This window comes from Benincasa hispida, chromosome 4, assembly GCF_009727055.1.
Source record: "Benincasa hispida cultivar B227 chromosome 4, ASM972705v1, whole genome shotgun sequence".
Taxonomy (NCBI): Eukaryota; Viridiplantae; Streptophyta; class Magnoliopsida; order Cucurbitales; family Cucurbitaceae; genus Benincasa; species Benincasa hispida.
The window spans coordinates 43639977-43660318 of NC_052352.1; the positions used below are offsets into that span (position 1 = coordinate 43639977).

At 34.4% G+C, this 20342-nt stretch overlaps 1 long non-coding RNA gene across 1 annotated transcript; it reads left to right on the plus strand.

Annotated features, from left to right (window-relative positions):
• Positions 1–18012: 18012 nt before the first annotated feature.
• LOC120075328 lies at positions 18013–19985 on the plus strand. The gene is made up of 3 exons (XR_005481297.1): positions 18013–18730; positions 19056–19746; positions 19822–19985. It is a non-coding gene; the product is annotated as an uncharacterized LOC120075328 (long non-coding RNA).
• The last annotated feature ends 357 nt before the right edge of the window (positions 19986–20342 follow it).

The window sequence follows — 20342 nt, forward strand, 5'->3', positions numbered from 1 at the left end:
ATTCCTCAAGGTCCCCTTCAGCTTAACCAAAGAGCCCTTGATAACCTTCCGAACTCCATTCTCGGATTTATAGGAATAACTTGCTCTATCTAATTTTCCCAGAGAAATTAGATTTCGTTTGAGTTCTGGAACATACCTTACATTAGTAAGAATTCTAATCATTCCATTATGTGTCGCAATTCGAACTGACCCAATTTCTTTTACATCACAAGCACGATTATCACCAAACAAAACTGATCCCCCATTATTTTTCTGAAAGTCAATCAAGAAATCTCGATTAGGAGTCATGTGAAATGTGCACCCTGAATCCATAATCCAAGCATCCTGAATATCTCTACTGGACACTATCAAGACCTCTGTTGAATTATACCCATCAGTAACATTTGCTGCACTAGATTCCTCTGTATGTTTGCTGCTTGATGCTTCCTTGCTCTTATTCAAAGGGCAATTTTTCTTAAAGTATCCTTCTTTATGATATAGGAAACACTTTCTGACTTTCCCCTTTGATTTTGACCTGGATCTCGACTCTTTTCCTTTTCTGTTTTTTTTTTCTCACTTCTACCTCTGGTCATGAGTAACTTTCCATCCTTGCGTTCCTTTTTAATCTCGAGGTTTCTCGCTCTCAAGATATCCAACACTATATCCATGGACAATGAATCTCGTCCATATTTAATAGCTACCTTAATTTCTCGATACGATTCAGACAATGAATTTAGAAGAATAACTGCTTGATTTTCATCCGACATCTTTTCACCGATGTTATTAAGATCAACTATAATCTTCTGGAATTTATCTAAGTTCTCTTCTAAGCATTTACTAGAGTTTATCCTATATCCAAAAAATTTCTCTTTTAGATATTATTTATTTGGCAAGGACTTAGTCAAATAAAGACTTTCTAATTTCTTCCATAACTCCACTGTAATAGTGGCCTCATCTACTAGCCTAAGCACTCTATCTGACAGATATAGAATTATCGTCAAATAGGCCATCTCATCCATATCCTTTTTTTCAGCTTCTGTGATTGTTGGCAGAACGTTATTTTCGTCTAAGATTTTGGCTACCTTTTTTTTTTATATCAAAATAGCTCTAAACTTTTTTCTTCATAACCCGAAATCACCTTTCCCATCAAATTTAACAATTTCGAACTGTGTAGACACCGAAGCCATTTGTCAAATTAATTCCAACAAATTATCCTGAACAAAGAATATGCCAGCACACTACCACACACCCTCCTTAGATCGAATGGAGCATTGATACCACTTGTGAGAATTTTGAACCTAACTTAGATGGCCAAATAGAACGCAAGCAATCAGCAGAATAAATCAAAAGTAATAAAGAACGAACACCAAGATATATAGTGGTTCGACCAATTTGGTCTACATCCACTTTGAGAACCAACTTGAATCAATTTTATTACGAGCAATGAGAAATTTACAATTACAGATAATCAACAATAATCACCAATCTGTAATTTTTATATCCACTGATAGCAAGAGATCCGCACACGATGTCGTCTCTAAAACCGAGAACAACCTGCTGAAAAACAGCCCAAGTTGAGTGCATTGTCGCCCGCCTCTGACCGGCAAACACACTTGCAGCCTCACCGTCAGACACAACCTACTCCACGTCGAAACACAATTTTCGCCGCCAGACAAGAACGGAAAACCATGCCAGACCGACGTCGGAAGATACCCACGCTAGACTCCCAGCCTACACGGCGAAAATCGAATCGTCGCCTCGTCGGATGCAAACGTCCATCGTTGGAACCACCGCTTCTGCCTACAATCGGACGTGATCTCCTACCGCCACACGTCTATCGAACTCGCCGGAAGTATGACTGCCACCACCCTGACATCTGCGTGCGTCCACTTCAAAAAAATGCGGCTGCCTCTCCTTTTTCTTTTTTTGAGCTCACGATTTTTCAGCCCTAAAGAAGAAGGTGGGTTTATATACAAAATTGTCATTTGCCCATAATTACAATAATGCCACTGTACCTTTAATTTTACCAAAAAACCCAATAAGCCCACTTAAATTCCTTGTTATTTTTCTACAGTAACGTGCATTGGAATGAGGTTTGAACAAAATTCTGCGTCAATCTTGAGGAGTATCTACTTAGGGTTTGTGTACAACAAGTCATGACTAGGGAAGCTTGCTACATTATCATTAATGGGTATCTTGGGCGCAAGCTTTGAGGAGGTTAGCATGGAATGTCTTAAGAAGTGAGATAGTGTTGAGTAATATAACTAAGGGAAGGCTATTTGAAATACAACTTAAGGAGGGAACATCTTTTGGAGGCACCTTGGTGTTGGATGCATAACTTAAGGAGAGCAAAACCTCATATTGGACATATAATTTAGGAAGGAGTTCCATTCAAGCACAAAGATGTAGCCTCGGATGGATACTCTAAAGAGAAAGAGAAGATGCATAAAGAACATCTTTGACGCATGGCCAATGAAGCCAACTTTGAATGTCTATTCTAGGTGCAACATTGGTTGCAAACTCCCACTTGGAGGAAATGATAACTTGGACGCATAAAGGGGCACCAACACCATTTGACATTTAAGACAATAAGAAGTCTACGGAGGTTAGGACAAAGCTAAACCATGCATTTGAAGGACAAAGACCGAGGAGGATTGGAAGTTGAAAGTATGTCAATGCATGGAAGGGGAGCGTGAAGGATGAACACATGATGGTTGCTTGGAGAAGAATGTTAGGTTGACAGTTGGAAGTAAAGGGGGCTAAATTAGAGGAAATTTGACTAACTCTAAGGTGGACGTGGTTGTATTTGAAGTAGGAAAAAATTGGTGAAGACACCTCAAGGTAGAGTTGTATGCTGGACTATGCATGCTGAGAACATATAGACATGAGGGAAAGGAGGAGCTGGCGCTTGGAGGTGGGCTTTGGGCAAGTATAAATAAAGGAAAGGTGGGAGCTTGGTTCTTCCATTTCACTGGGGTAAAAATAGATTTCCTTAAGCCAAATTAAAGAGAATTGAGTGTAGAAGAGATCCCCAGACTGCCATAAAGATTAGAGGCTGAGAGGGTTGGGAAATTTTGATAAGAAGTGAAGGTCAGGTTGATGCAGAGGGGGGTTGCCCAACGCACACTGCTGTGTGCGTATCCTTGCCCATTCCTGGACACAAGCCCTGCCTCATTGCTCACGTTGTGCACGCATCATCCAAACTCGCCTAACGCATCACGTACCACATGCCCACCTAACCTGTGTTTGTCGCGCGCCCTATACTTAGGCAACCTGCCTCGCGTGCATTGTCCGTCGCATGCCATTAGGCTGCCTGCATATGGACCTGCCCACTTGCTGTCCTATACGTGCAATCAGCACCTCACGCCCATCGGCCCGCCGAATCGCATGCTCGGCCATAAGTGCTACCTATTAGGTGCCAAACATCAAGTTTATCACTAATTTTCAGTTGGTGAGTAAAGTTTGTAGCCAATGAGGTACTTTAAGGATATTTTAGTTCTAAATAAAATAAATATGGTTTCTAAGCTAATGTTAGAATAATTTATGGAAAGTTGAAAATTGGAGGAGTTGGGGATCCGGGTTGAGTCTAGGAAGACTTGGAGGTCGAGAAATCCTTGCCGGTGAATTGTGAGTAGTTTACTTTCATTACTTTGATTAATATATTAGTATAGTATGGTTTGAAAACCTACCATGATTAGTTTATGTACATTTCTAGTGGTTGAACTCTGGATTTAGATAAATATATTTTATCTGTGGTTTGCATGAAAGTAAGTTTTATAATAGAATTATTTACTATCTCTATATAATTTCTATAGAAATAATGGTTAGGATTAAAATCTCTGGATTTGGTAGTAGAACCTATAATTTATTGTGGTTGATGAAAATTTATTTCAACCACTATATAATGTACCCTGTTTGTGTTATTGTGTTTCGAACACATCTAACGGGATGTTGTCAATATGTGTACATAAGACACGAGTTGTATTGGGTACAAGGATTGTTGTTCGGAATTTGGGATGAATTTATGGGGATTTTACAATGGAAATATTGGATCATTGCATTTACATTGATTTCAAGGGTTGTTCCACTATGTTTATATTTTGGAATTAATTTGGGTATTCAATTGTTTTGTTGTGGTAATTTTCTTTAAAAAATGGTTTGAAAGGAAAAGCCTAAGTTTATATTAAAATGTCTCTCATTAGGCTTCTTAGCTCATTCTTTTTGTTTTTGTTCCTCCCTCCTCTTCTCCCCCTTTTGCGGGTAGCGAAAGAGTTCCGAGTGCCACACGAAGTCGAGGTCAACTACTCTATAGGGTTGATTTTGGTCTTAGTTTTTTTTAAAGGATTTTGGGAGTTTGGAATTTGTAAAATAAGTTGTATAGACATTAAACTTTGTTGTAATAGAATAAGATTTTTGGTTAAGTTGTTACTTAGTTTTAAAAGTTTTTGGGTAAAGCAGGTGAATGCGGATAGGAAGTATCACAAAAGGGTAGTATTTGCTCTCTTCACGCCTCCTACTAGGAGAAAGAGTTAAGCCTCAAGGGGGTATGGAAACTTTTTATTTTTTATTAACATTTTCACTATAAACTTTGAAAACATATTCACATATTGTGTTTCTTTGCATAAACATTATTTTTATTATTAACCAATTTCAATAAAAAAATTAACTTTGATGGGTTGTTTGGTTTAATATTTTAAATATGTCTAGGAATTAAGTATGCCTGAGAATAGGAAGTCTTGAAATAAGATTGTTGTAAATCAATGATGACTATATTTGATTGTATATGGGAATGTCATCAAAATATTAGGTAACAAATTAACTTTTTATTTTATTTATAAAATTAATCATGCACACCTCTATATAATTTTGATAGATGAATTGGTAAACAATAAATTCAATTCAAAATTTTGAGCAAAATTAATTATTTAACTATCAAATAATAATATTAATTAAATTATTAATTTCAAATTTTTGTAAAATGAGAAATCTATAACTAAAGTTACTTGATTACATAATTTGATGTATCAATTTGATGAATTTATATAAATATGATGTATTAATTAATAAAACAATCAAAATCAGTTTAAAAATAAAGAGAATATTTTGTAACAATGAATTATAATTAATCAATGATATATTAATAATAATTATTAAAAAATAATCTCATAAAATATTAATCATAATGATAATTAATTAACAACATATATATTTTATTAAGAAATTAATAATATTAATGCATTAGTTCTTTACTTTATTATATAACTAATTAATTAATTTATGAATCTGGAGTAGTTAAATTCAAATATTAAAATTTAAAATTTAATATAAATTTTTAAATCATAAATTTAATATTCATATATTAATTAATCTTAATAATATAAATTAAAAAATACATTCATATATTAAAAAGGGAGAGATGGGCATAAAAAAATCCACACTTTTGGATGTGTATCATCCATGGTATAAAGCTTCAAAACTTGTACCAAACAAGAAAATGTGTATCTCTTACCCATTCTCATCTCAATTCCCTCACTTTAAATGCTTCATGAGAGGCTAAATTTAAGATTAATTAAAAGTACATAGACTAAAATTGGATATTTGAGAGTACAGGAACTAAAGCATCGCAAGCAGCACCTATCTTTTTGCATCCTGAGCCACCAAAATTTCCAATCATAATTTTCCATGTGACAAATTCTCCATATTTCTTTTTTGAATTATTTATTTATTTGTTTGTTTGTGTGTAAGTGCTACGTTACTCTTTTATATAAGTTACGTTTCTCACATACTTCTCTTTTTTTTTTTTACTTTAAAGGAATACTAGGAGTCGGTGGATTAGTACAAATGCATCAAGATATCTTAACTAGATTCATACATCTATAGCACCATTATCATATTTCAAAACCAAGAGATCTATATTGATCAAAAGTGAATGGTACACGGGACAATCTAGAGAAGAGCTCGATCGAAGCAAGTAGTATAAAAGAAAGAGGCCATAAAAATGCCTTCCAATTTAGCGAAATAGTAGATACATTATAATTACAAAAAAGATGAGATTTCACACACCGTTTAGCAGCAAGATAGATAATCTCTTCCCATAGGTGAGAGTTTGGTTTCTCTACCTTTAGAAAATTCTGTTATTCATGAGCTCACACAGATGAGATTTGTTGATAGAATCCTTCTTCTCAAACTTTGTTTGAGGTGGATCAGAATGACAAGAGTATCTTCCAACGTGAACGTTTATCACGTACTTGAATATAAATTGTAGGCTTGAGAGTGATTCTTTTGTCAACCTCAAAATCAACTCTAAAACACGTCTTTAATCCCTCAAAAATTAATTGAATATTTAATTGTTCACTTTTAAATGTAATTTTCATTTCAATAAAATTGGATTTGAATCATTTTTCATAATTTTAAAAATAACAATAATTTTAACCATTTTAAAATCACTTTCAAACTTGCTCTAATTATCCACTTTTTTAAAAGGTGGAATTCAAACCTGTCCTAAAATTCTAAAGCTAGAATATATCCCATGAAAAGTATGTTCATCCCACTCCCCTCTTGAGATTTTCTAGTTATTTTTTTATAATGTGAACTCCTGTACTCATAGATAAAAAGGTGAACTAAATATATTTCATATCGAATCAATAACCAAATATAATGCATAATTTTAAAAACTAATTTTGTCTAAGATTTGACTATAACCTAAATTTAATTTTTTTTTTCTTTGCCTGACTAACACTAATAACAGGAATTTAGAAGGGGAAAAAGATTAGTCATAGAGATTTAAACCAATTCACCATAGTTATTTGATAGTTATTTGTTATTTAGAAAAGGATACCATGGGTCAGTAGGTGCATCAAGAAATATCTCTACTAGATGGAAACATTTTTAGCACCCTCATCATCTCCCAATCAAAGATATATCACACAAAGGAGGGAAAACAAGAAGTTCAAGGAGGGCTAGAGATAAGCAGGGGCGACATAGCAAAAATCAAAAGTTACAAAAAAAGTCTGAAGATTTAGGTAATGGTTGAAGGTCAATAATCTTTGAAGAGCTCGTTTCTATGAGACGAGCAATCCAATGGAGAGTAGTAGACATCTTCCAAAGGCTAGTGGTGCTTTCGTTAAAGTCTTTGAAAGTGCAAATGTTTCGCTCATTCCAAATACTCAATAAGACCATCGTTGCTGTGTTAAAGAAGATGATCCCTTTTCTGGAATCCTTTCTGATCGTACAGAGGCCTTCACATGGCTCTGGATAGAGTTATAATTTTTGTAGCAACCCAACAGATTATTCATCAATGTCCAGAGGGTAGAAGCCAAATTGCAATGAATAAAGATGTGCTCCATGGTTTCAGGACACCAATTTGGATTAAACACATGCTTTGGAAGTTTATTTTTTATGCAACACTTTCAGTGTCTATTCTTTGATGGGAGAGTCCAAATGAAAAACTTACATTTTTTTGGAAATGTTGGCCTTCCAAAAATTCTTATACATGTTTGAGCACATCAGAGAGTTGTTTTTTTGTTGTTTTGTGTGGACATAGCCTCCTTGATAGTTGATACCTTGAAGACACCATTGTTGCTTAACTTCCATATGGGCCTATCCAATCCATTTTTAGCACAATGAGCATTTAGGTGTATATTTAAATTGTTCCACTGCTTAATCTCACTCTCCCAAAGCAGTCTTCTAGGTTGAAAATCCCAATCCATGATCTCTTCATTCCACGCCTCCTTAATAGAGATATTTGGGATTCTAGATAGAGAAAAAAGCCGGGACAGAGCCTTAGACAAAGGAAATTTAATGTTCCAGCAACCTTTCCAAAAAGATGTATTTTTTCCATTGTTAATCTTCCAAGAAATTTTCTCCAATGTTTCTCAATATTTTTGTATACATATTTAGGAGTTTTGAAAACAGATAGCATGTATGTCGGTAGACTTGTAAGTGTAGATTGTACGAGGGTGAGTCTACCCCTTTGGATATATAAGAATATTAACAATTACTCATCTTCTTTTGAATTTTTTCAGACATATTATCCCAAAAGGAAGTAGTTTGTGGCTTACCACCCTACGGTGCTCCATAAATAATTGATCGGTAAGAATTGGTGCTTTATACCCCATCTTTTCGCCACAATTTCAGCACGATATCTATTCACAATAATGGCCGATGTTGTAGATTTTTCTAAATTGAAAGGCCCGTTGCCAATTGAAATGTCTTAATAATGTTCAAAACATTCATATAATACTCATCGTTATCTTCCATGAAGATTTGAATGTTGTCAGCAAAGAGTAAATAAGTAAGATGACAATGCTCCGATAAATAAACCCTTATGATCTGCTCTTGTTATCGTCCACCCTTCTCATCGTTATCTTTCACCTTAGTTATTTATTAGATGATATATTATTAAATTTATCTCCATCCATCAACTTAAGCTTTTGGTTTGAATTGACATGTTTTTATGTATAATTCATTTTTCATGTCATAGTAATTAATTAAAATGGATTGTTATTAATTTCACATCACATTCTTTCTTTGAGATTTTCATGTGGTTAAAATCTCCTCCATACTTATTTCATAAATATCCTAAAATTTGAATGATTTGATTAAGGGATTTTACCTAAAATTTTGGACAAAATTAACCTCTTCATTTTATTTTTTGAAAACTTATGCTACTATTTTGCTTTTCATTCTCATCGATCCAATTTTTGACTTTTCAAACTGGCTATTAAATTTAGCTCATGTATCATTCCCTTTGATTTCAGGAATTTTTATTTTTGAAGGATATTTTTTCCAAAAATTTGTCTAATCAATTAATTCATTTTTTACCGATTTCAAATTTGACTTGAAATTCATGATCTCCAATTTTCGATAGATTGCATTTAATGCAGAATTATGATTACAATCTTTTGTTTTCATCTCTATTTTGTTTTTATATATATAGGAGATTTATTTCAAATATATAAAATGTTATTCCAAATATATACAAGGTTTACTACGAATGTAATTAGGACAAACACATATTTATATAGGCTAGAGTACACAAAATACCCCAAACTTTATACTTTGTGTAAAAATTATACCCTTGAACTTTCAAAAATTTCAAAATACCCTTAAATTTTTACGTAAAGTTTAAAATTACCTTACCATTAGTTTTAGATGAAAACTGTTAGTGTTCTGTTTAAAAGATATCCTAAACTTTCAAAAGTTTTCAAACATACCCTTAATTTTTTTAAAAAAAAATATTCTAAAATACCCTTGTTGTTAGTATACGAACACAAACCATTAATATATTAATATACTAATTGTTATTATATATTAAAAATTCTAAAATACCCTTGTTGTCAATATATACTAATTGCCACACTCAACTCCTATCGTACAACCTTGTTAAAACCATATAAATCCTAGGATTCTCTTGGTACTTTTTCATTACTCTCTTTCTTTTTATTATATTCTATATACCTTAGCCGGATGGGGTAATTTTTTAATAAGACAACAAAAGTTAAATGGTTAACAAGAACATAGTAAGAGGAGAAGAAAGCTAGAGAAAATAGAGAAGCGTTGGGTCATAGATTGAAGTAGGAAATAAAGAGGAAATAGAATAAGGAAGTTGATGGTGTAAATAAACCGTAAGGGGGGTTCTAAATTTTTTGTTTTCTTTAAGATAAAGGGCACTGATGCAACTTTTGAAGATGTAGAGGTATTTTTCACTACAAGAATTTGGACTTGAATGTCGGTTTAAAACTAACGTTAAAGGTTTTAAAGTCGGTTGAAAACCGATAGTGAAGATCGTGTTATAAAAGGTCTTTAATGTCGGTTTTAAACCGACATTATAACTGACCAAAATTTCAGTACCAATTATCCTTAATATCGGTTGAAAATCGACATTGTACACCATCTTCAATGTCGGTTTAAAATTGACATTGTATGTCATTTTAAATGTCGGTTTTTTTACCAAATTTTTTCAATAATTGTCCCTTTTTTATGTCTCATTTTTTAAATTATCCAATCCATTTTTAATATCGGTCAAAAAGTTAAAAATCAACATTATATGTCTTGTGTTGGGTCAGAAAATGTCCGTCATCTTATTTTATTAAAAAATATATAAAAAATTGTTTATTGTAATGCATGTTTGTTATATTCTACATGGAAAGCCAATAATATTTCTCTTCCACCTATAAATACACATAACCCAAACCTAAAATATAACAATAGACACAACAATATACTCTACCACAAAACTAAATGCAAAGTTACATGCAATGTAGCACACTTCTCTAATAATTTATCAACAAACAACAAGTAGTACTTCCAATCCATTTCATAAGTACTTATCAAATATGAACAAACACACTAACCAACATTTGTATATTGATAACACACTTCCATAGAACAATAATTAAAATGATCATATTTAACACTTATACGGAACCACCCGCCTAAATATCAAACACTTCTGTAATATATATTAACAATCATTTCTCCCTTTTACAAATATCAATTAGTATTTCCATGAGTACTTATACTAAATACCTATAAACAAAAAAATTATACATAAATCTTCCAATAAAAAGATGATGGTTAGATAATAATTCCAACGATTAGTACTTCAGATTCATTCTAAACTTGCATATTTTACTGAAAACTCATCAAGATTCAGTCTAAGCTAGGATTTACATTCTATTGAGACAAAAAAAAAAAAAAAAAAACAGTAAGTACATCCTTAAACAAATCGACCAACAAAACTTGACTATTGTGTTCGAATTAGGTCAATCTCTCCTTGGGTATATGCACTTTTTGTATTGAACTACAAAAGGCAAAAAAATAAAAAATAAAAATAAAAAAAAATAAAAAATAAAAAAATAAACTCAACATAAGTTTACCTCATTTATTAAATTAAAGCTAGTATATAAAAAATAAATAATTTACATACGAGGTTAGTAATGGGAGTAGTAGGATTATGCACTATTGTGTGTATATACTTTTGTACATAGTACCCGCATCCTACCAAATCTAATAGGCGGGGACACTACATGTGAAGAAGTTGAAAACAATTATTCATATGTTTGAATGAACATAATTTGTTAAAATATAAATGTAAATCTACTTTTATAGGTTTCCATGATAAAAACAAGTTTGTGATGAAAATAGATCACGTGCAAGTGTAAATACCATGAAGGAAATCACTCTTCCACTAGCTTTTACGGAAAACTGAACTTCATCATTATTCGACATTTTCTTGTTTCTAGAAAAATGCACCAATTATGCAAGTGTTCTGTTAGGACCCTCTCCTAACAAGAACAATACTTAAGAATACAGAACAAACTCAAGGACAATTCAATTATAGAAATATAGGAAAATGTATTGAATTATGCTATAACTCATAAGCAAAGTAACAAGATAAACCCTAGCCTTTCGAGAGGGCTAGACTCTCCCAAATTTCCAATTAGGAAATTTTCACATAAAATTCTTCATACCCTTATTCCCATCTCACTTCCTCTATTTATAACCAAAAGACCTAACCAATCTATTAACTATTTACTAATTTGCCATTTTATTAACCATACTAATATTCTATTAATAACTCTATTATATCTCTAACTAGGTCTCTTACACTACTTACCCCTTAAAAACACACATTGTCCTCAAGGTATGGGTTGGATAATCCCATTAAAAACCTTATATCAAAAAATTATCCATCACCTCATGCCAAAACAGACTACACAAAAGTTTACTTTAAAATCCCTTGCAGACTTGTAGAAATAAGAAAATTGGGCTTCTTCATGCAACTCTAACCCAACTATCATCTCAATCTGTTTGGTGCACATCCTTCAACGGCTGACCTCACCTATAGGCACTTCATTTGGGATTGGACGATTTTTTTTTTGTTGTCCTGATAACTCCTTTGCAATACTTTCTGCCTTGTTCGTGTCTTCGATGCTGCTCGCATTCTGCATTCCGCCTTATTACCCCTATTTTTTTTTCTTTTTCTTTTTTCATTTTCCAGTTTTTTGGGCAGCAATTGGGTTTCAATAATTTCACTTAGATTTAGCCCATAAACTAACCCAATTTTCTTCTGTAACGATTTTCCAACAACCGGTTCATGGCTATCTTTTTCTACGGGCCCATCTCCACACCATTTATAGGTGTGTTTCAATTTGAAGATCTTCCCAAATGGGCTAGGCTCATAATCCACTTGCTGCTCTAAACCCCATTCCAACTTCCTCGCCCATACATCATCTACCTCCAAAATCCCAATGCGCTTTAGATAGTTCCAGCCCATATTCAAGTACCTTTTCTGCCACTTTAACAAATGGGCCTCAATTTGTTTTTCCAACCATTTAATGCAACCCCAACCTTTCCACAAAATCTAGGCCCCAACTTCTCCATATGAACCAAGTTCCTTTAAGACAATTTGGGCCTTTTATGCAAATACAGCCCATTAAATAACTAAGAATTACCATATTAACTTTTTCTAATTCCTGGTCCCACCACCTGGCACTTACGTGGGTAGAGAATATTTTGCCTTCCTCTTCACGAAAATTGCAACTTTTTTAAGTTATTATCTCCCTCCATTATCGTCCACTATCCCTTGCCATTAACAAGGTATGCAAAATCTTCATCTTCCTCTAGTCGCCGATGACTGAATCTGTCTCTTTCCACCGTCGCGACTTATTTCTACCTTCGCCTCCATTTCCATTTTCCCACAACAAGGCTGCTGGTATACTTTCTTTTCTCCCTCGTTTCTTTTTCTTCCTCTCAACGTTTCCTCTACCGCCGGTCACGTCACGACGCCCAAGTAATTGCCGGTGTCTTCCTCCACACCTCCACCCATCGTCCTCTGTAGCTTCTTTCAACAACTTCTTCATTGTCCTAGGCCATACGATTCTTTGTCACTGGCTAAGCTTTTCGTTGAGCGTTGTTTTTTTTTTTTTTTCATTTTTCCCTTCAACTTCTTCTTCTTCTTTCTTGTGAAATTTCCACCGTCGGTATCGTTTTTGCCGCCGTCGCCTCCTTTTTCTTACCTTTGGCCAACCTTTTTGTTCCTTGACTCCCCTATTTATGCGTTTTCTTTTGTGGTTTAAGGACTTAAAGCTCACTAGCACACAAAACTTAGATCGGTGTTTCGAATTCCACCAAGTCCTTACCGCTTCTCTCCATCTTCTTCATGAATATTCTCCTCTGATTCCTCTATGTTCGATTCACCTTTCTTTTTCTCACAATATATGTGGTCATAGTAAACAGATAAATAGCCCAAGCCAGACCAGCCCATTATTAAGCCTAGAATCCTGCTATCACTGTGTCCCTTCAATGGCTCCCCATACGATTCTCTTCTCTCTTGGTTCCTCAATTTAAATTCTACTTCCTCAGTTGAGATCGGACCAAAATAACGGGCCTCAATTGTATTTGAAATAAACTCAAGCCCATTCGAAAAATTGCAGCCCTATCCACGTAATTAAGGTTAGTTAATTTTGCCTCAAATTCCCACTTTCCTACCATCTTTTGTCACGTCATTGTTTTTTTTTTCATGAATTTTATCCCTACCTTCCTCCATTATGGCCGTCTTCTTCATCTTTAACTGCATGCCTCCTTCTGTCGTCTCAAGCAACGCCGTCTCAACCATTCTATCATACGCTAATAACCATCGATGTCCGGTAGTTCAGATGGTCGTTCAACTCCGCCGTAAAGCATCCTAACCTTTTCCTCTCGCCATCGGCCTCCCCTGTTATATGTCTCCTTATCCGACCACCATAGCTTGACCTTGTCTTTGATGTTCAACGCCTCTGATCTCGTCGTTCCCCCACTATCTTCGACTTGTGCAATCGTTAGGGAGCCCTTCGGTCGTCGCCGCTTTTTCTTCTGCCTACGTCCTCGGTTTTCCGGTCATTTGCTCGCCGGATATCTCATTTTCTCACGTTTCTTCTTCCGCACACTCCTTCGCCTCTCTGAACACAGGTTTGTCGTGATGTTCTTTTTTTCACGCCATTCTTGTTCTACCCTAGTTTTCATTGAGGGCTTCTCCTTCCTTTTCTTGGCCTAATCAATCCGTTTCCCCTCATTTTTCTGGAAGTGCCCTAGGGTAGGATATTCTCTTCCAGCCACTTTTCGAACTCGTCTGGATAATTTTCGAAAAATGTTTTCCTTCTTTTCTTTGATGGTTGCTAGTCTTCTTTCTCTCTCTCTGTCTTCACATCCTTGCAGGTAATCCTTCAATGTTTGTTGCATTGATTCCATGATCTCGAACACCTCCTGTAGCCTATCATACATTGTATCTGAATCTATAGAGATATGCCCAATTAGGAAATCTTCACATAAAATTCTCAAGGACAATTCAATTATAGAAATATATGAAAATGTATAGAATTATGCTATAACTCATAAGCAAAGTAACAAGATAAGCCCTAGCCTTTCGAGAGGGCTAGACTCTCCCAAATTCCCAATTAGGAAATCTTCACATAAAATTCTCCATATTCCCACCCCACTTCCTCTATTTATAACCAAAAGACTTAACCAACCTATTAACTATTTACTAATTTGTCATTCTATTAACCATGCTAATATTCTACTAATAACTCTATTATATCTCTAACTAGGTCTCTTACATGTTCCTACACGAAATGTAGGGATAAATCCCTAATCTAAATTCCAAGTATAAGATCAAAACAAACTAAAAAATAAAAATAAATAAAATAAAATAAAAAGGTGGAGGAGAATATGCAATAGGATGTTTCAAGGGAAAATGCATATTTCCAAGTTCTTTTACTCCTCTTGTACTAAACCTCCAACAATACTAAACCTCACATCCAAAAGCCTAGCTAAGCACTTGATCTTTTACCACTCCTATAATAAACCTCCAAAATAAGCTTCAACAAAAACCAACTCAAAATCATTCAATCATTTTTCTACAGGAAAAAGTAACAAGGGATTAGAGTAGAAACAACTAAAAAAGACCCAACACTTCAATTTACAAGATGTGTCCCGCATCCAAAGAAAAATAAGAAACGGTAAATGACAGTCCAAAAACTTACTAATCTTCACCCAATAAATCAGAACTTCAGACTAAATAAATAGTTCAAAGCACCCAATAACTCAAACCAACAAATACATAACCCTAAATTTATCGTCTATAAGAATCAAATTAGAAATGGGGTAGAGTAGAAACCTCTGCATGCAAGTTTTCTGGAGGAAAAGAGAAAAATAACACCAAGTGTGGTATTGTCTAAAACTTGATCTGACATTCAAAGGATGAAGTAATGTACAACAAGTCAATGATAGAAGATAATAAATTTACACGAAACTAAGATATATCACAAATGTGAAAACCTTTCAATTTCGGCATAAAATTCACATGAATTATAGATCTCCACGATTAAGCTTATGAAAAAATACTAATCCAAAAACGTGCAGATTTCTCTCATGATGTTTCCATTTTACATCACCTTCTTTCCACAGATGACCATCCATGCTCTCTTTAGATTACCACATACTTTATTCCTAAGTGTAATCCAATAGGTGCAAGATGAGGTTCATCAAAATCCTTCATTATACTAGCGATCTCCTCAGACTTGAACTGCAATTAAGAATCCATGATAAGAAAATCAACTAGAAATCCTCTTGAAAATCAACCTTTAATTTATTACACATTGATGAGATCCATTAATCTTATCACATGAATTCAAACACAAAATCAATTAATCAGAATCCTCTTTGAAACAACATTCAATGATTTAAATTACAATACACAATCAATGAAAACCAGAGAAATCAACTTTTAATTTATTACACATTGATCAAATCCATTAATCCATCATATAAATGAATTCAAATACAAGAGGAATCGATCAGAATCCTCCTCGGATCAACATTTAATGACTTAAATTATGACAATCAGTCGATGAAAACTAGTAGTGCTAATTTTTCATCCTAACGGCTACAAGAAAATGCCATACTACACAAACAGAACAAGACAAAAGCATGCTGCCATTTTGACCATACTCTTTCATTGCAACGTCTAGAAATACCCATCCTATGAATTTAGGATACAGAACAAAACAAAGCCCACATCCGCAATGATCTCTATTTCATAAAATCCTACAAAGCCTACAGGAGTGATAATTTCAACAGTACTCTTTGCTAATTTTTGTTGGAATATTAAGTACCTGTAGGAAGAAGAATTCAAAAACTCAGATGAAAGTTTAAAAACAAAAATCATGTAGTTAAGATATATATTAAGAGCATCAATGTCATGTTGCCAAGGCCCAAGAGTACAACCTACTTAAACATCCAGAGACCATTTCATAAACTACATAACTTCACAATCTACGACATATACCTTAGAAGGATACCATCTAAACTAAGGATTGCAAATTTCACTAAATATATGAATGTTAGATGAGAAAGTGTTTATATCAGGCAAGAGTGAAATAAAAGCTACATTAAAGCTACATAGCCCAATCAATATTTGACCCATGGACATATAAGAAAAAGAGATTAATCTTAGGTTAAAATATCATTTTGGTTTATATACTTTAAAGTTGGTTTAATTTTACATCTTCTACTTTAAATTGTCCAATTTTGGTCATTGTACTTTTACAATGTTAATGGGCTTTTGGATCAAATGCTGTAAGGCCCAAAGCTCTTCTAATGGATTGATCTAAGAAAAGAAAAAAATAGATGCCAATTGTATGATGGATGAGCTGTCACGTTTTCTTGTCAGATGGTAATTATTTTCTTTCAGTTTATCTTTCTTCTCGGATCAAGTGACAGCTTTTTGATATACCTCTTTTCAGATCTCTCTCTCTATTGCTCTTTGTTCTTCGTTTCTTTCTTTTTAGGGTTATGAGTTTGAATTCAGATTCTTGACTTCAATCATGGGTAAAACAACATGCAATCTCATAAATGAAAAGAGAAGAGGAAGAAAACTCAAGGAGGTATAGTGTCTGGTGATTCCTCACCTACATCCACTCTAGAAACGATCTTCAAGCCTGTTATTCATCCTTCAAGATTACGGTTTTAGATTCCACAAAAGATGAGTATTAACGCTCAAACTCCCCCTCAAAACTTTTTATCTTCTAAGTGTATTTTCTGTTACATACTATTTATCATAGAGGTTTTGTTCCATTTATATCAGTTTATTACAGAAAACAGAAATAACAAGAGTGCTCAGTTTCTACTTGTATGATTTGTCTTTGACAGGAGCTGGAGCTTTTTGATTCACCTCAACGCATAATAAACCCAAGCAACTGAACGAAGGATGTGATTAAAATTTAAGAAGCAAAGTCCTTAGTTTATAAACTCAAAAACATCAAAGAATCAATCAGAGTAAATGTTGAAATCGTTGAAGCAAAAATTACCTTTAGTTTGCTGCCTTACTTTCCTTGTAGAGATAGAGCAAGTACCATCTAAAAGACATGAAATAGAAGAAAACTTCTACGACCCCTTTATATTCAATGGTTAGATTGAATATAACACCAATTGTTGGAACTTTGCCGGTATAGTTAAACCAATTGAGACACAAACAAAAGAAAATCTGACAAAAAATTAAAATGTTATCGAAACTTTATAAACAATAAATGAGATTGGATAACCACAAAGCATATAGATAAATTAGACCCCATAAAGAAGCTTTGTCAGTTTCAGTCACCAAATTCATTTGCATTCCAAGACAAAACTTAGGAGAATCCAGAAGAAAGAAACACAAAGTATTGATATTTGACTTTGGTATTGACTATAATAAAGGGTACTTCTCCTTTGTGTTCGACATGCTTAGTCTGGTAACATTTTTCCCGGATTAACTACAAAAAAGGAACCAATTATTTATAATTACTTATACAAATACAGAAATAACTACATAAAAGTAACTCGAGATAACTCACTGATAACTTCCTTATCCAATTACTAATAACTACTTAACTTCCATATCCAATCTATTATTAATTACATGGTGCCACCGGAGGAAGCATCTTCTTGCATAACCAACTCCTTTCCTTTGCCTTTGGTACTCTTCCTTGCATATGTGAATATAACAGGTGGTCTATCAGCCTATTAAGCAATCAAAGTGGCAATCAGAGACTAAGAATGAAAAAACCAAAAAGGAAAGATTTGTTGTAGAGTACCCAGAAATGAGATAAATCAAAAGGCTTTTCTGTTAAGTGTTAACTCCAAATTCAATCACCTAAATAAAAGGGTTGTCACTGATAAAAAAGAACTACAAAACGCAAGCAATAAATCAAACATAATCCCAAAAATCAACGACCCCAGTTAGAGAATCATTTTAATCAACATCACAAAATACTCACCCCATCTAGCCATCCCAAGAGAGAAAGAGAGAACGTACCAATAAATACAAAATGTAAAAATCGGTGAACCAGTTAACACCGAGGAACCCTCTTTCTGCGTACCTTCTCTCCAATCAAATCCTATTAACAAAACCAAATTCAAACCAGGAAAAGAAAAAATAAAAACCCATAAATCAGAGTTCCAGAAAGAACAAAAAAAAGGAAAAATTGTACGGATGACCCAATTTTAGGGTCCAAAATGTCAAATGACCAATTTTTAAAAAATAATGTCAATTGACCCTCTGCTTACGTCATCACGGAATGAGATTACAAAAATGTCCCTTTAGTCTATAGCGCTCAAACTCAACGGTTGTCCCACTCCGTTCAAAATTAGAGAAAACAAATTGTTGTACGTGCAAGTGTCGTTCATCTCGCTCTGCAAAACCATCACTGTCGTAATCGAAGTTCTCTACTGGGTTAGTGAATTTAATTTTTGTCTTCCATGTTGTGTTGCGTCTGTTTAGGTTGGTCTCGTTTGATCGGTCTTTTATTTTGGGTTTCGATGTGTTCTGCATTGGTTAAAGATGAAGAAGATATAGTTAGATGACAAGTTAGTGGACGAGTTTTGCGAGAGCTAGATGTGCTAGAGCGAGATTTGCGAGATTAGTGAGAGATAGCGAGACTTTTACAGTATATTTTGTTAGTGATTCTTTAGTACGGACCTGTTAACTGATAAATTGAATGTTCATTGAACAATGGAGAAATAATTTAAGATGTCGAAATCTTTGAAAATTCGTGAAGTTGATAGGTTTCTCGGGAAAGTAACTTGCCTGGCCCATGTTGCCAATGCCAACAAGATTGTAAAGCAGAAGCTCACCGAAAGGCAGTTAGAGATGTTTAAAAGAACAGTTTTTGGTCGATTCCTAGACATTGAACTTGTATTCAACAGCCCTCTAATCCACCATATGTTATTGAGGAAAGTGAAGAACTCAGGAATGGATTCAATCAGTTTCTTTGTTAGAGGAAAGGTCGTCACATTTTCGAAGGATGATTTTTTGTTGATCACTGGTTTGTGGCAGTCTCCTATGCGAGTTAGATGGAGTGAGGAGTCCTCACGCGAACTTTTTATCAAGTACTTTGGTAGTCGGTTGGCCTTAGACGCATTCCACTTGCATTTGTTTGAAGAAGAATACAAAGAATTGGTATTTGAAAATGATGATGATGCAGTGAAAATTACCCTAGTATACTATACATAGGTTGCAATGATGAGTAAAAACAAGCAAAAGAATGTTGTGGATCGTACCCTATTTGACGATGTTGAGGACATAGACTACTACAGCTCTCTTGATTGGGGTACAATCATTTGTCAAAGGACAATTGACTCCCTGAAGACCGCACTTAAAGACAAGGTTGGTCTATACAAGGAGAAGGTGGGGGGAAATAAAAATTATGTTGTGAAGTACTCGCTCCTGGATTTCCCCAAGCATTCCAGGTAGATGTTCCTTAACCTAACTTTATCTTTGGTTTAAAACTAACATAGTTATAAATTTGAGTTGTTTGGATTTAGGTGTGAACGTACGAGATCCTTTCGTCAATAGCAGGAAACGTTGCCACTCGAAAGAGAAAGGTAGCGATTCCTCGTATATTACAGTGGTCATGCTCCCACTCGGTGTCATTCAAAACACTCGAGAGAGACATTTTTTAGTCTGAAAATATAAGTGTAATCTATGTAGCCACAGTATGTTTATTCGGTAATTAAATGTACACTAACCCTGTCTCTTATACACATCTAGATGTGTATAAGAGACAGTCTACATAGTGACGGTGGTTCAGATAATAATGGTTCAGAAGGTGGGGAAGGTGAACAGGAGGGTAATTCAAAAGGTGGAGCGAGAGATGAAGAATCTGATGGGGACCAAAACATCCACCAGCCTACTTACACTCCCAATGAGGATATGTTTCATAATGTGCTGGTGGTTGGTGACGTACGTCCTGAGTTTGAGGAGGAGTGTTCTATCTTGGAGGATTCGGGCCACAAGGAGGAAGCCAATATTGAACCTGATGTATATGCCTACCTGCGGAGCATCG